This window comes from Trichoplusia ni, chromosome 19, assembly GCF_003590095.1.
Source record: "Trichoplusia ni isolate ovarian cell line Hi5 chromosome 19, tn1, whole genome shotgun sequence".
NCBI classification, from domain to species: domain Eukaryota; kingdom Metazoa; phylum Arthropoda; class Insecta; order Lepidoptera; family Noctuidae; genus Trichoplusia; species Trichoplusia ni.
Window position 1 is genome coordinate 2,280,076 of NC_039496.1, and position 15,397 is coordinate 2,295,472.

The following is a 15,397-nucleotide window of genomic DNA, read 5'->3' on the forward strand; positions in this document are numbered from 1 at the left end:
TGTCGGACGAGTGACTGCCGTTGGTTTGGTGGTAAGTGGCCCCGACTGCTAATCCGGAGGTCGAGGGTTCGATTCCCACCCAGGACAAATGTTTGTGTAATGAGCACGATTATTTGTTCTATGCCTGGGTGTAATTTATCTATATTTTGTATGTATTTAGTAGTATAAAAGTATGTTTATCCGTTGTCTAAAACTAGATGGCGTTGTGTGAAAGAGGAGTCTCTAATCCCTCCAAGTGGTGTCGATAAATCAGTCGCAATCATGATTGGTGACATCACCTTGTGTCCGACCTTCCAGCTAATAGTCTCATACATTTTCATGGTAACTAGACACATGTAGGTCGAATGCCTTCTGTAATTGTTAATGGCTTATGAAAATTTACGAACAATATTTTGGTAACGCATTGCGTGTGCCATAAAGTACAGATATTGTGTGTCCCTATCAATTGATTTAGGGCGCTATTGTATGTTGTGTTACGAATTATACAAATTTACAGATTCACCTTTGTGTTGACATTCTTTGCATGTTATTAGGACGATAAATGGTAGTGTAATTGACTGTAATGATTTTTCTTTGGCGACAACAACAGAGCAGTTGAAGTTTATTTGTTTTAAAATAAAATAGCTGGGAAAATACATGAGGTGACTTTCATAAGTGTGAAGGTCGTAGCCTTTTAAGTGCTCTCGATTTTTTTTATTTATACTACAATTATAATATAGTTAACAATTACGAATTGATTTTGTTCAATTTTTGGATATTAAACAAGTTTATTTTCTGTTGATAACCACAAATAACAGATATCAATAGCAAAGCCTAGTAATTAAGAATATTTATTCATAACAGGATACAAATGATTAGGTACTAACATAGATTTGTAGATAGGAAGAAAAAAGAATAGATGATTAAAAAATATCATAAGGTTTGATATATGGTGAATGAAAAAAGCAGGCGCCGAACGTCTTAAGTAGTCGGAAAAGCGTGCAGACGCCGCGGTTCAATTTTTAAAATTGGAAGAGTTGAAAATCGACAGCAATCGCAAGCGCACGGGCAGTCAGTGGCCCGCAAGTCGTCGCGACGCGCGCTCCGCTCTCCGAGCCGCTCTGTACCACGACGCACCCGACTTATTTAGCGAACGCACTTCACTTAGAACTCTATCGTAGATGCGAACGAAAATACCGATTTATTGAATTAAAATAAAAAGGATTATTTTTAAATATCGTCTCTTATAGAGGAACCGAACTTCATATTATCAAACACGTGTATATATAAAGTTGGCGCGAATAGAATACGGTGTTGCTGATCCACGTTTTTCACTCCGAGTGAATAAATAATTAGCGGGCGACGAAGACGTCGCGAGAAATTTCACTTTTTACCGGCAAGGATCGCCTCCTTGCCTTGTCTACGGACTGTCTATACCAAATGGAACGGAGATAATACAATTAAACCAAGTAAGTATGCACTCTTCTTTACATATCGCATGATTTTTATTTCGTTATGTGTTTTAATTTAATAGTAGGTATATATGGGTATCGGTCATTATTATTATACATGCGTTAGTATATATATTTGGATGGATGTTTGGTTCTTTTTCAAGCGAAAGCCACGGACGTGGACCAAATTTAGCAGAGAGATAGTTTTTATCCCGATTTTGTGTTCCCGTGGGAGCATTATTGATTTGTAGTAATCGGCAACGCTGGCAACAGCAAGTTAAGTATAGATATTGAATTGCAATTTGTGTCGATATTATAAATAGTTCTGTAGTGTTTTCGCGCGATTTTATATTTCATTGAAAGTAGCGCGGTAGAGCAATTAATAAAATAAAATGAAGGCTTTTTAAATAACATTTCATTCACCTTTGAATTTAAGAAAATGATTAAATACTTTTATAATTGACTAGAAACCGAACCGCATACTAAGTCGATGTGACATTCACTGAACCAACAGGTCTGCAAATATTGTGTAACTCATTTAATATTTGTACGAAGGTATTATCTATTGAGCCGAGGTGTTAGATAATCGGGACAGGACGGCCATTTAATTGACCATAAGTGCTTTCTATTTGAACAAGTACTCGATGTGTACAATCAAAATACACGCGTCTGTACACACTATTTCATTTCACCTGAATAAACTCAAGTTATCGAACTCTACCTATTGTACGTCAACTTATAATTTCTAGTATCTATACACTACCCACAATGTTTTTCCTAATTTGAATATAATTATGCATTAAGTAGGTAATACAAGTGGTAACGAGTCAAAATTTACATTAAAACAATATTAAAGATTAAATTGCGTTAGTATTAATTAGATGTACAAAATTTAAATTCTCCAATTCTCAACAGCCTTTGTTAATAATTAACGAGTAGGATTAATTGAGTATTATTTATCTGTACATTTAATTATGAAACTCAAGTTAAACCGCGAGACAAATTACTCTAGATTGGTCAATCAAATTAATTATTCTTAGTTATTATGTTGTCTGTTCTCGTAAGTACGCGCTCGGTTGATTAAAATTAAACTAGAAATATATTTTTAGTTGTTGTTTCTATTTTATCGCTCAGGTGCATGACCTTATGGCTTGTGATACCGGTACGGATTGACTCGCCATGATAATTATCGACTATGAATGAAACGTTGTTCTCTGCATTTGCAATCTCGATGTCTGCTAGTCCACAACATTGTGTCTAGAAGTAGTATTTAAAAAGCATTTAGATTATTTAAATTAGCTTTATTATTATTGTATGAAGAATAATGCTTCCGTTTATTTTCGGATCTACAAAGACAAGCTTTAGTCACAGAATTTATCTGCCCGTTAAGGTTGAGTGATTTTTACGAGCGTTTATATTATGAAGCGATAGATAACAGCGGTAGGTCTCGCAGGTGAATGAACAGTAGTTCACAATATGTGCTAATTTTCGCTTCTGTTTTTGGTTTGCGGTTCCATTTCGCAATTACGTAGAAAAGAGACCTTGTGGAGCCGACACGTTAATTGCTTTTGGTATTCGCAAAATATTACAGTTTTTGCGCGGCAGGGAGCAAATTGAGATCCTGTTACTTTAAGATTGCTTCTTCATTTCGTATCGCAAATGTCCATCTGTTATGAATTATATTTGTAATCAAATTTTATTTAAAGCAGTCTTGTAAATGCGTTTATATTTTTTGTGTCACATGCATTCGAGTAGCCGCCAAATATTTTTTTATTTGTCAGTGTCCGAGTCTTATTGCCCGATTGGCTCAACACTCATCGAGCCATTTAATGCTGTCACGTCGTGGCCACCTCGCCAGCAGTTTGTATCAATTAAATCGTTGTTGTTAATTTTCGCGTTAGGCTTGTGAGAACGACGTCGGGGTCGCGCGATCAATGCTGTGACGAAGCTTCAGTACTACGTAATTCGACTAACATAAATAAAACTCATTATTTCATTAAGATCCAAAAGACAAAGAAAAAACAAACTAAACAATAGCGTTTTTTTTAAATCTCGGCTGTATAAGACGTGACCGAGCCTAAATGTCACATCGCAAATGTCTCATTATATTTTTTTTCTATTTCAAAGCAAGGCTTAGCACGATTTAAGATTACTTTTCCATGCCAACAGCTGAAGTTGAACTCTAACATATTATTGTTTATTTAATTTTAGGATATGTTATCTAAACACGTCGAAAAAGAATAATAGTATTCGCTTTTTGTTTGCATTCTAAAAATCGTACGATATTTAAAGTGGTTTCGATTGATGGTAAAAGTGCCTCAACCTCAAGCCTCAACAAATCAACTGCGAAGATACGCCCTCCTCTGTAGGTCACAGTGTTTTAGTTGATGAATGATGCATAAATTTCTTTTACAAATAAATGTATACACGAAATTCATAGTCTATTTATTTTAGTCAAAATGGATGTTCAGTGCTTCGTACGGAATGTGAACGCATTCATATTTCGAACACTCTTTACTTCTAATTTACAAAGTGCCAGTGATATAATAGATCTAACTAAAAAGTTCCGTAATAAATGAGGTTGAAGTTGTTTTCGTAATAAATAAGTTTGGTAATGATCTCTCACTTCATCCCATTATTAAATATTACCTTGATGAGAGATTTAACGCGCGCTGATACAGCAATGGTATACTAACGGTAACTGTTATAGTTTTGTGCGTTATTTCATATCACTAACGCACCTCAGCAACCGCCGCACTATAGCGATAAAAGCGTCGGCTGGATTACGTCAATGAAATGGGTTAAATGGACTGAAGCAATAAAAGTAGCCCTCGCCGTGAACTCAGGAACAGCAGCCCCGCTGAAGGCCGGCAGAATACTTTCAGTAAAAACGTTATGATAATAATATTTTATTGTGATGCTACTACTCTCTAACAGCTTTTGAAATACAAATATAAGCCTATAAAATCTCTGATAGTTACAACTAACCTACATTTCCAGAGAAGACTGACCTATTTAGACACTCGAAACTGTAAATTGTATCCAGAAATATGAAATTGATTTGATATTCAAACTGAGAACAAAAACCAAAAGAGTGTTCTTTTCAAAAAAGGTTCTTGAAGGATTCAAGACTCGAACGTGGTGCGTTTTTGAGCAAGCGTTCGATTTGCGAATCCTTTTCTTTTGACGAGAAACAAAAAGATTCTTAACCGTGTTCCGATGCATTTCTGTAATAGTCGGTGAGAACCAAATATGCAGATGAGAATGTAAACTGGGTTTTGAGGTTCTTGTAAATTATAAGTTGAGTTGACCGTGGAATACACACACCTTGCAATTTTAGGCGGTGTGCGGAATAATAATGTTCTCCATTACGCGTCCGACGTTAGACAGATATTTTTGGGGACAGTGATTAATTAATACTTATTTAGCGTGAGAAACAATATTGTTTCTTATTATTACTTTGATGAAAATGTATTTTTGTCGCAAGTTCTCTAATCGCTTGTCATTGATATTTTATGCATAGTCGAAAATAGATTACATATTAACTTTTGCAAATCAACAGTATACTTCAAATAGATTTATCATATTTAGCATTATTGTTAAACAGTGAACCATTATTTTAATAAAATCCAACCTATTTATGACAAACCAGGTTTTAAAACAACATCATTTAAATAAATTGCGTGAAATATGTAGCGATTGGGGGCCTACCGTCACGACTACAGCAAAAGCTATTGCGGGTGTAAAAAAAAGACACCACTCTTCGCTGTATTGCGCTTTCACGCTTCTACAACCATAATAATGTTATTTTAAGGAGTAGTGGTAGACCCTCAGGCGCATTTCAAACAAATGAATATTGACATTCTACTTCTTCCAATCGAATCCACGGTCTTCATTGAAAAACTGACGTGAAAGAAAGTAAAAAAAGTGCAGTAGTCGTTCCAATTTTGTTTCTTTGATTAAACTCAGCTAAAAGAATTGCTAAAAATGTCAAACAATTCACTTAGAAATGGAACGCGCCCGTTGGTAATGAACCGGGGCATCGCATTGAATGGTAATGATAACGGCGGTCGTTGAACGATGAATCCGTGAACTTGGCTTTGGCCTTCGTGCCTCGCACCATCTTATTGTTAAGGTACAAGTCTACAAGGCATTGTTACGTCACCGTTTTTGGTTCTAAAATTTAAGTGCAGTTTGTAGTTGATTTGTGGTGTTAAGGGGTATACACACCGTAGTTGGCGGGTCGGGTTCATAAGGTCGTGGTCGCTGTCTCGCTGAGTAATTAGTTACCAGTTCGAGAGCACACTATTAAGGCGAACATAAACGTCGAAAGCAATTCCTTTTGTAAGACCATAAAGAAAACGTACTTAGTTTAATATAATAAGTTTTTTATCGGGTGTAGTGTTTTGGCTAAAAGTTTGTAAGATGTAATTATTCATAATAGTAACACATTATTTTAATTAGGTGTGGAATTATGATAAAAAATCAAGTCCAAACGTGTAAAATGTGATGCAAGGTTGAACATATATTATTTGCACTTATTAATTTATCGGAGTAAGCACAAATACTTCACTACTGCCTAAGAACAAGATTAAAAAGATTAGGTCCCAAATATTTTCTTAGAATTAGCGATATTCCGTCATTAATTTGCAGAAATCTATTCAATCAGTGTCGCCTGTATATTTTATCAAGTCTAGTTTTTCCCTCGTAAAAGAAATCACATTCACGCCACAGATACAAAAATTCTAATTTTGAAAGTAACTCGAAACCGGGTGACAACTGTCTTTCTGAAGTCATCTATCGTCACTCCCATTTGTAACCGTCACATCTCTATAACTAGGACTAGACTAAATCGTGGCACGTTTCGCTAATTGGTACTGGCACGTGACAAAATAATGAATAATATTATTTTTAAATAAACTCGATACACGTGTTGTACGATTGCGTTATAGATATGCTTAGGAATAAGTCGAAGGAAGTTTATCGATAAGCTTAGAACGAAGAAGGAAGAGTATTGATGCAAAATAAGGGTATGACTGGCCATGTAGTCATAAATTCTGGCTTTATATCGGTTGCTGAGTCCCTTGGTAAAACCCGTTAATCACTACGATATGAAATTAAATAAACAGTATTATAAACCACCTTTACAAATTAGTCATCTGTTTTGTTTAGACATCACCACCGGAAACGCAGGGTAAGGTGTCTTAGTATTCTAGTTATATTTTTACAATATTTTTCCCTGCTATCTATTTCTCGTGTTCTCAAATTTATTCTAGACATGAAATATGACATGTAGAAACTACCAGAATATTCGAACGGAAGATAAATCAGGTCATAGATTCAATTTATTTCAGAAAATAATCCGTTTCAGATTAAAGCGTTGAAGAAAATATTTTCATTTCACGTGCGTGGCTTTAAAGATAAATACTAGAACATAACTGGCACTTAAGCCCGTCCGTTTAATAGGCAATCGGCCTCATTAAGAGCTAGATATTTTGCAAACATGCACTTAAGTGTCAGAATTATTTAACTACATAAACATAAAATATAGAAGTATTTGATATACTTGCAGCCGACAGCGTACTTACCTACCCAGATTAATATAGACCGGATCAGGCCTTCAAGCCATCAAGGAGTAACATGCATCTGACTATCCCTGTCATAACACATTTCGAACGCCTCTTTACATTCAAGGTTTCACTCGTCAAAAATGTCAGGACCACTTTTATTCCGATAAACAAGGCATTTCTAATTGGTGCCCATTGCAACTATGTTTGTCTAGATTTGGGTCGTACGTGATTTTATCCGAAACTGTGAACGAGTTCAACTCTAAATCTGGTGGGACCCGTATAACCGACCTCAATTACTTTAATAATTTTGTACCATTAAAAGCACCACCGTGTATTTCGGTCGTCCTATATTGGCGAAAGACATAAATAGCGTGTGTATCGTATGACTGAACATAAATTTCCTCTAACATAGTCTCTTTACGTTTTGTATAGACAGGAGGCTGGCACATTGGCCTAATTTTCATAGTTCAATAAAACATTTCCCCGACTAGTTTCCCTGAACTTGCACGCGGTCGAACTGATGCGAGCCGCGCAACAAAAATAGATCGCAGATTCATGCGTCAAAGAGTTATACATGTTATTACATATTGGAGAAGGCATATTAAAAAATCTTTTTATAACCCTTAATCAAATATCAGTACTTAGTTAAATGCATCAATTTAAAAGATAACAAACAGTACCAACATTTCTTCCGAGAAGTATATCTTCATGTTAGCAATAAGTAAAGAGATAAATAAGCTAAATTTAAAACCGATCATCCGATTTGAAGTGAATTATTGAGGAAAAACAAAACAAGACAGTTGTTGCATACCACATCCACTCGGCAATGTTATCTTTGATTAGTACAGGGGTGTTCAGAGTCGTGTGATTTTTATTTTGGCCGGGAGCTCGGCACGCCGGCTATGTCGTTAAAATTTAACTGCTGTACGTATTCAACACCACAAATGTTGTTATTCCTATACGTATGGCGAGAAAAAGTTTAAAACCAAATATATGGATCAGCTGTTGCTATGGTAACGATTTTTTTGCTTCTATAGAATACTTGAACAGCAAAACAATAATATTCTCATTCTCGTAGCTTCATCGGTTAGAATCGAAATTAGTTCTTAGCAGAGCCAAAAAGATGCTCCCCGTAAACTAAGATGTCGTCTACAAGTATAAACATTTGAGATTCGAAAATGAAATCACAGTCACGAAAATAATCTCGTTCTGTTTTCGGGTGTCGCAAGCTTAGCCTACTGCAGTCAAACCAGACAGCATGATAACATAACAAATTCAAATACTGAGAATTTCTCTAATCAATCATTTTCGTGTGAAATCTTCAATAGTTGTAATGTGTATTGCTGACGTCAATACGATATCTTTACTATCGACGATCACGATGCAGTTTACAACCAGGATGTACTGCATTTAATTCGAGAATACCCTCGTGCGTTGCCAAGAGAAAATTGATAAACAGTGTGATAAGGCTGAGTGATGTAATTTAGTGTTATCATAATCTAACGGTTGACGTTCTCCGGACCTACAGCCACTTGTTATAATAAGACTGCTGCGGATGTAGAAGCGAGATGGTGAACATAGTGAATAGCGTCGTCTCTTTTCAGTAACTGCTATAACATTACTTGAACTCTGATGTTGTTGATGGTCACTTGCTGTCGCATTAAACGGTAGTAATGTCTTACCTGCTTACTGGCAAGATGTACTAGATAAGTAAGTTCTTAATGACGTGTCCAGCTGCGTATTTAATATTTGAGTCTAGAGGAAATGAATTATGACGTCTGATAAAGTTTATATATGTTACTGTCTCTTTTTAATTGATGTTATTAAAAGTATCTGTTATATTTCAGTCCACGTTGTATGTTAATTGTATCTTTGGAACTATTACTTCCTTTTATGTTATTTTCTTGTACGTTTTGAGGATAAAATAATGTTAGATATAAATATGTAGAGTCGACATCAGATTTGATTCTCCGTGTGTTTATTTTGATGTACCATTTGCTGCACTCAACACTTGAAGCCATTTCAATCCGTTCTTAAACTTTAATAGGTGTTGACAAATTAACATTAACATTTCGTTCGCGATTAGCTTCTGTTTTTATTTGTGAAACTCATGAGCATTACAATCTCACATTTGAATGAGTTGCAGAAGAAATTATCACCAGCCTCTTGAAGTATACCTAAGTATGCCCATTCTTTGATGTTTTTCAAATATCGAATCATGTTTATAATAACTGCATTTGCAGTTGTATCAAGCAGTGTAATATTTAACTTAATGCAATCGTTAATTGAATTTACAGCTACGTAAAGTACTTTAATTAGATAGAATATAAATTAATTACTTTCATAAAAGTTTAAGGACCTTTTGAGTCTTAATTAAGGTTAATAGAAATGAGACAAGCGTAGGCGTTCGTAGGCGATGTATCGCGCCTACGACACAACACTAACCCATTTTCCTCGGCAGGCTTAAAATAGATCTGTCAGTATCCGGTTGTCCGTTTATCATTATTCTAATAAACATTCTAATTATACGATATGACAAGTGACAACTGAGATAAAAGTGGCGCCATTATTGTTATAAATAAAATTTTATTATTAAGTAGAGCCGTATTCGTTGTGTAACGCTGAAGTAGAGTTTATCCAAAGGTCTTCACACGTACGGTAATAAAGTACCTATTATTTCCAACTTTGTAATAATTAGTTATTTTATTGATAACTCAGTTATTTTTATGCCTATTGTGGTGAGACGAGTGTTGTAAGTTTGCGATATTATAATCGAATGATATGACTAAAAATTTGACCTCAAAGATCATTGTTTTTATAATTTACGATGTTAAACGGTTTGTTTTAAACATTTAAGCTCTGAAATCGAGTTAATTATTAGATTGTTTTTGTTAATTGATTGCGTTGACACAATTTTTCGACCTCCCTGAAATATAATTATAAGCTGTATTTACTTAATCTTTAAAAAAATACTTTAACACTGGTTCATTAAACTTTAATAATTAGTTTATGATGGCGGCAATGTAAGTCATTGATTGTCGTATCGGGATAATTCTTAGAACACATAATTTAAAAAAATATCATAATTAAAGATCAATTATATCTCTATTATCAGCCAAAAATCTTGTAGATTTAATTTATCGTTCATTAAAACGTAACTGTTTGATGTGAGAGCGTCGGGTTTTGATAATCGTGTTAGTAAAATAAATAATAGATAATAATCAGTCGACGGATGGCCTTGTCGAGGTCATTATCGCTATGAAAGTGATAACGTTATCTACAGCGGAGGATTTTGGTTGTACTGATCTTTTACAAGTTTAACGTCAAATATTACTTACCGTCTCTGATCTCGAATGATATGAGTGTTGTCTTGGCAGCTTGTCCAGTAAAGATTAAAAAATATATATTTGCCTAATAAAGTCATAAAACAAAGGCTAACCGTTGTATTATTGTTAATTTTTAAACGTATCTTTCACTTATTGTGAAAGTGGTTTAAAGTGGTTTTTCTGTGGTGAACTTAAACACTTTGAACCGGACAGTCAAATAACAGCGTTGTAAAACGGTATTCCTAAAAAAATCGTGTAGTTTACGAAAAGTCTGCTTTTAACATACTTATTATAATTCTCAAAACTACTCTGCTCTTCATTTGCTATGTACTAATAAGACCACTTCTGTCAATAAATTAGTAGTCACTGTATTACAATTAAACTGTAGCAGCCAGTGCTAAATACTCATAATTATGATAAACATAATAAATACTGGCGAATATTTGGCAGTAGTAGTAGTAAAGAGGTTTTTCAATGGACTATAAACTCTTTTCTTTTATATCGTCCTTGACAGTCGTTACAAAGGTGAATACAAAAGAAAAATAACTATATGTTCTCTATCACTGTATTGTGCAAATTGTGTTATTTACATATAGGTATATATTTTTTCCTTCTAGCAAATAAAGATTAGAATATTATTTTTTTCTTCGCTAAAACTGAATTTTTACACCATTATTTCTTGGTAAAGTATTTAATAAAACTGAATCCTACACATATTATAAATAGATTTAGACGAAACTTGGTACACAGATAGAGAGACAGTTTATAACACCCGATTCCCGATTTTATGCTAGCTAGTGTAAAATCTTTCTGACATGGTGTAAGACTGTATGTAAAATCTTTTCTGTTTCACTCATGAATAAGTCTACTATAGCTGTTAATAGAAAATACATCGTTAATATCTTTACTGACCTAAAATAATACAAGCCAGAAATACGAAATCTTTGGTAATTACGTTTAATCTCATAATTACATCTATTCTAAGCACCTCACACGCTTAAATGCAAATTGTTAACTTGTAATTAAAAATAATAAATGTTAAATTATAATTATTAACAATAAAAAAATATCATTACATGAATTTTCATGTCAGTCGGTACAAAAGTCGGGCGATCGATTAATTAATAAATATTAATGATACTAAACTAATGATGTTTATGTTTTTAGCCTGATTTAAATGAAACATGACATGAAACATACAAAATCTGTCCCAAAATTAACGTACATTTGTTATCATATATACGATTATCTTATCGGACCACAGAAAGTTATTTGAAATGTGTTACGCAGTTATTAATAAACATTAGATTATATAATAGTAAAATAGGTAAATTTTAGTTCATTATGTGAAATAATGAGGTAAATGACAAATGACTATTGTGAAAAATGGTTATTCTTTTATATACTTACTAGTTTTTTTCGACGTTAGCGAAGGCGAGACAGCCAAGTTTCTATAACAATTAAATATTATTTCTAAATATCGTTAAACAAATAAATAGTAGTTATTTATTATATACTACACTTAATTTTTTGTTTACTAGTAATGCAACATAGCCTGCCAGCATTCGCAATTTTCGCCGACATGTTTAAAATTAGAATGATTCGAAAATTTTCTTTTATTTTTTATTCTCGAATAAACCAAAGAAGTTTTATTGAAAATAAAAAAGAAGTAAAGAGTTATAATACTAAATTCAGCTATAAACTGGAGTAGTTAATCTTTTTAGATATAAAATCTAGGTTTTCAGTTTGGTTCCCGGTTCAACCGGAAACTTTGAACTTCGGTCTCTTTTGATCTAATATTTTAAATAAACACAATGCTATTAGAACGTTTTGTTTAAATTAGATAATGTATTTTGGGGTTAATAAACTTCTATCGCGGTTGTTAGGCTCGCGTTTATCTGTTTTTAGGAAGTGATAATTTATATTAGTTTAAAGCAATTTTTTCATTGGATTGCACCATTTTCATATGCCTCCACTTATAGTCTACTAGCCTTTCGCCCGCATCGAGGTCGGATATATCGCGTTTCCAAGAGAACTCTTCAAAAGTTTGGGATAAAAACTACCTTATGTTCTTTCCCAAAGTCAACTCTATCTCTGTACCAAATTTCATTAAAACCAGTTCAGTGGTTGAGACTTGAAAGCGTAACAGACAGACAGAGTTACTTTCGCATTTATAATATTAGCAGGGATCTATTGACAATCGTTGATGCCTGCTGGCTGGTCGAATATTGACTTTATGATCTTAAAATAGACATTTAGGGTATACGCAAATCAAAACTTACGAAAGGCAACGGACAGATTTAGGTAAAAGTGTGTAAGTATAAACAGTAAAATAAACAAAAGAGCGGTGCCGTGTGAACACTGACTTACATTGTCATCCGTTGTACCGGTTGTACAGTCAACAGGTAAATCATAAAATTAATATTAGAAGGAGGTTCAGTACGTATTCCTTTGATAACGTTTAAAATCATTTCTTTTTATCATGATTTTGACACTAATTATCACTAAATAATGTATAAGTTTAATGTATTAATTATCCTTGCTGAACAGTAAAACTTTAACCAGAAGTTGCTCTGAAAAGGCTGAAAAGTTTCATTTCAACACTAATTATGAACCAAACTTTTAGACATGCGTATCATTAAATAATCACAAATCAATGTTACCTGAAAAAGCTAATGTTGAAACCTATTGTAATGCTATCGCTTCATGTGTTCTTAATCACAAATTTAACTTAACAAATTATAACAAGCTTTTTTAAACGAGAGGTTACTCTTATCTTCACACTAGCTTTTCGCCCGCGTCGTTCTCGGTTATATCGCGTTTCCCAGAGAACTCTTCAAAAGTAAGGGATAAACCCATGTTCTTTCTCAAGGTCAACTCTATCTCTGTACCAAAGTTCATTAAAATTAGTTCAGTGGTTTAGACGTGAAAGCGACTGACAGACAGAGTAACTTTCGCATTTATAATATTAGTAGGGATGAATCTGACGGCTCATCGGACATCGGCCCACAGATTAAAAATAGTTTACAGATAAATAATTATACATCAATATCAGTACAGACTAAGCGAAGTGTCACGCACCTTGTTTATATAATTAAAAAATGCTAAGTGTTTTAATGGAAGACAATTCAAAAGCATGAATTTAAATCAAGTAGTTTTATTCGTGGCGTGCACTTGGAGAGGCCTATGTCCAGCAGTAGACTGCGATAGGCTGATGATGATGAGTTTTATTAACAAAATATATATAAATAAATAAATAATTAATTACTGTACAAGTGCACTTTTGTTGTCCACAGTACTAACTTCCAAGTGTACCACTTAGCCTGATGACTGGCAACCTAACACCGCACTTACGTTTGTCTGACTACAAGATATTTTCTTAAAATACATAAGACATATTCCTAAACCGTTAGCGGTTAATGGTTAAACTGTTTATCTTTAGTCAGTCATACAAACTTTTTACGTACGTACACCTAAAACATACTTATTATTCCTTATTTTGCTTCAGAACTAAACACTTTGTTTTGATTAGTGTCTTATTGTATAGTAAGGCTTGCCTCTTTATATTTATCCTGGTCTAACTACAATGGCACAAGTTGACTGAAGCTTCACTTGATACGGACGGTCCGTGGATGGGTAACCATATACGTCATAGCGTGTTTCTCCGTGTGTTAGAAGGCACGTCAAATTGTGTGTCCCGGCTGTTAATTACACCTCTCCGTTGCCGTTAGAAGCTGGAAGGATGGGATGAAAAGTCTGACTTAGGGGTATCGGGTCGCCTAGGTAACTGGGTTGAGGAGGACAGATAGGCAGTCGCTCCTTGTAAAACACTAGTACTTAGCTGCATCTGGTTGGACTGGAAGCCGATCCCAACATAATTGGGAAAAGGCTAGAGTGATGATGCTGGTTACCTGCTGCCAATGCTTAATTAATGTCATCTGCAATCTCTTAATGTTATTACAAATTTGGAAAAGTGACAGCAGTCTCCGCGACGTAGAGTGTCCACTCTCTTCAACATCTGTCGTTAAATAACTTTAAAAGATAGAGATGTAAACACACTAAGTTTAAAACTCTATTACATTCTAGACACTACATGTTTTGCTAAACTGTATGTGATTTGAAATCAGCTAAAGGTTATCACAAACTAAACAAGGTTACGATTCATTCACAAGTGACATTCGTCGTCATTCACTGGCTTATTATGAATCAAACGTATAGAACTGACGACAGCGGAGTTAGCTGTGATTTTTATACGAAACAAATGACTTCTGGGATTTAGAGATAGATACTTACATATACACAAAGGTGTTTGCTTTCCATTTAAAAAAACGGTTTAACAACCAAAGAATGCTAGCAGTATCTTAATAATTTTGTTACTTTGCATCGTGTATGGCTTGCTTTTTTATAAAAAAAAGTTTTTTAACAATTTTCTAAGCAAACTATTAAGAAAGTATAAATAAAAACATTAAATTGTTATTTAGGTCAATTCTAGCAGTTCCTTTAGAATGTGGCTCATCAACGATAAAAGTTGCTAGGTTCATTAGTCTCTAACTAAGTGTTACCTCAGGTGAAAATTGTTTATTATCTACCTATAATGAGAAACATTCATTATTTATTATCATATAATAAAAAGCAATTATAAATTCCCCTATTACATCCTCCTGACTTCCATAGTCACAACGGCACATAGAGATAATAAGATCAGGGATCACAAACGCTATCATCTTTATAGAGGTGTTAAGTTTTGATTGATTGGAGATGTGCAGGGGTCGTAAACAATTTACATTTCACGGAAAATTTAGAAGCAACAAATCGAACGTTGACGCGGCGCTGTTTCGGTGAAACGTGCCATAAAATAAACTTATTAAACACCTCGGCGACCCTGGATTTTAAGGTGTACTAAATCTTCGCAATTATGTAATACTATGTGTATAACACCTCGACTGTATTTTACCGTTATAAAATCGTATAGTTTTAAAACAAACACAATTTGTTTAAACAGACGTTTCTGTGCATTAAATGCAATAGTCTGTTCCGAAAGAAAGAGAACTCGTTTACAACATTTAATCAG

General features: G+C 34.1%; 1 protein-coding gene across 1 annotated transcript in view; it reads left to right on the forward strand.

Moving 5' to 3' along the window:
* Positions 1-1,027: 1,027 nt before the first annotated feature.
* LOC113503591 (A disintegrin and metalloproteinase with thrombospondin motifs 12) overlaps positions 1,028-15,397 on the forward strand; it is an 81,027-nt gene continuing 66,657 nt past the window's right edge. Inside the window, exon 1 of the mRNA XM_026885638.1 lies at positions 1,028-1,448. The gene's annotated coding sequence lies outside the window, so the exon portion shown is untranslated. The remainder of the gene's footprint in view (positions 1,449-15,397) is intronic.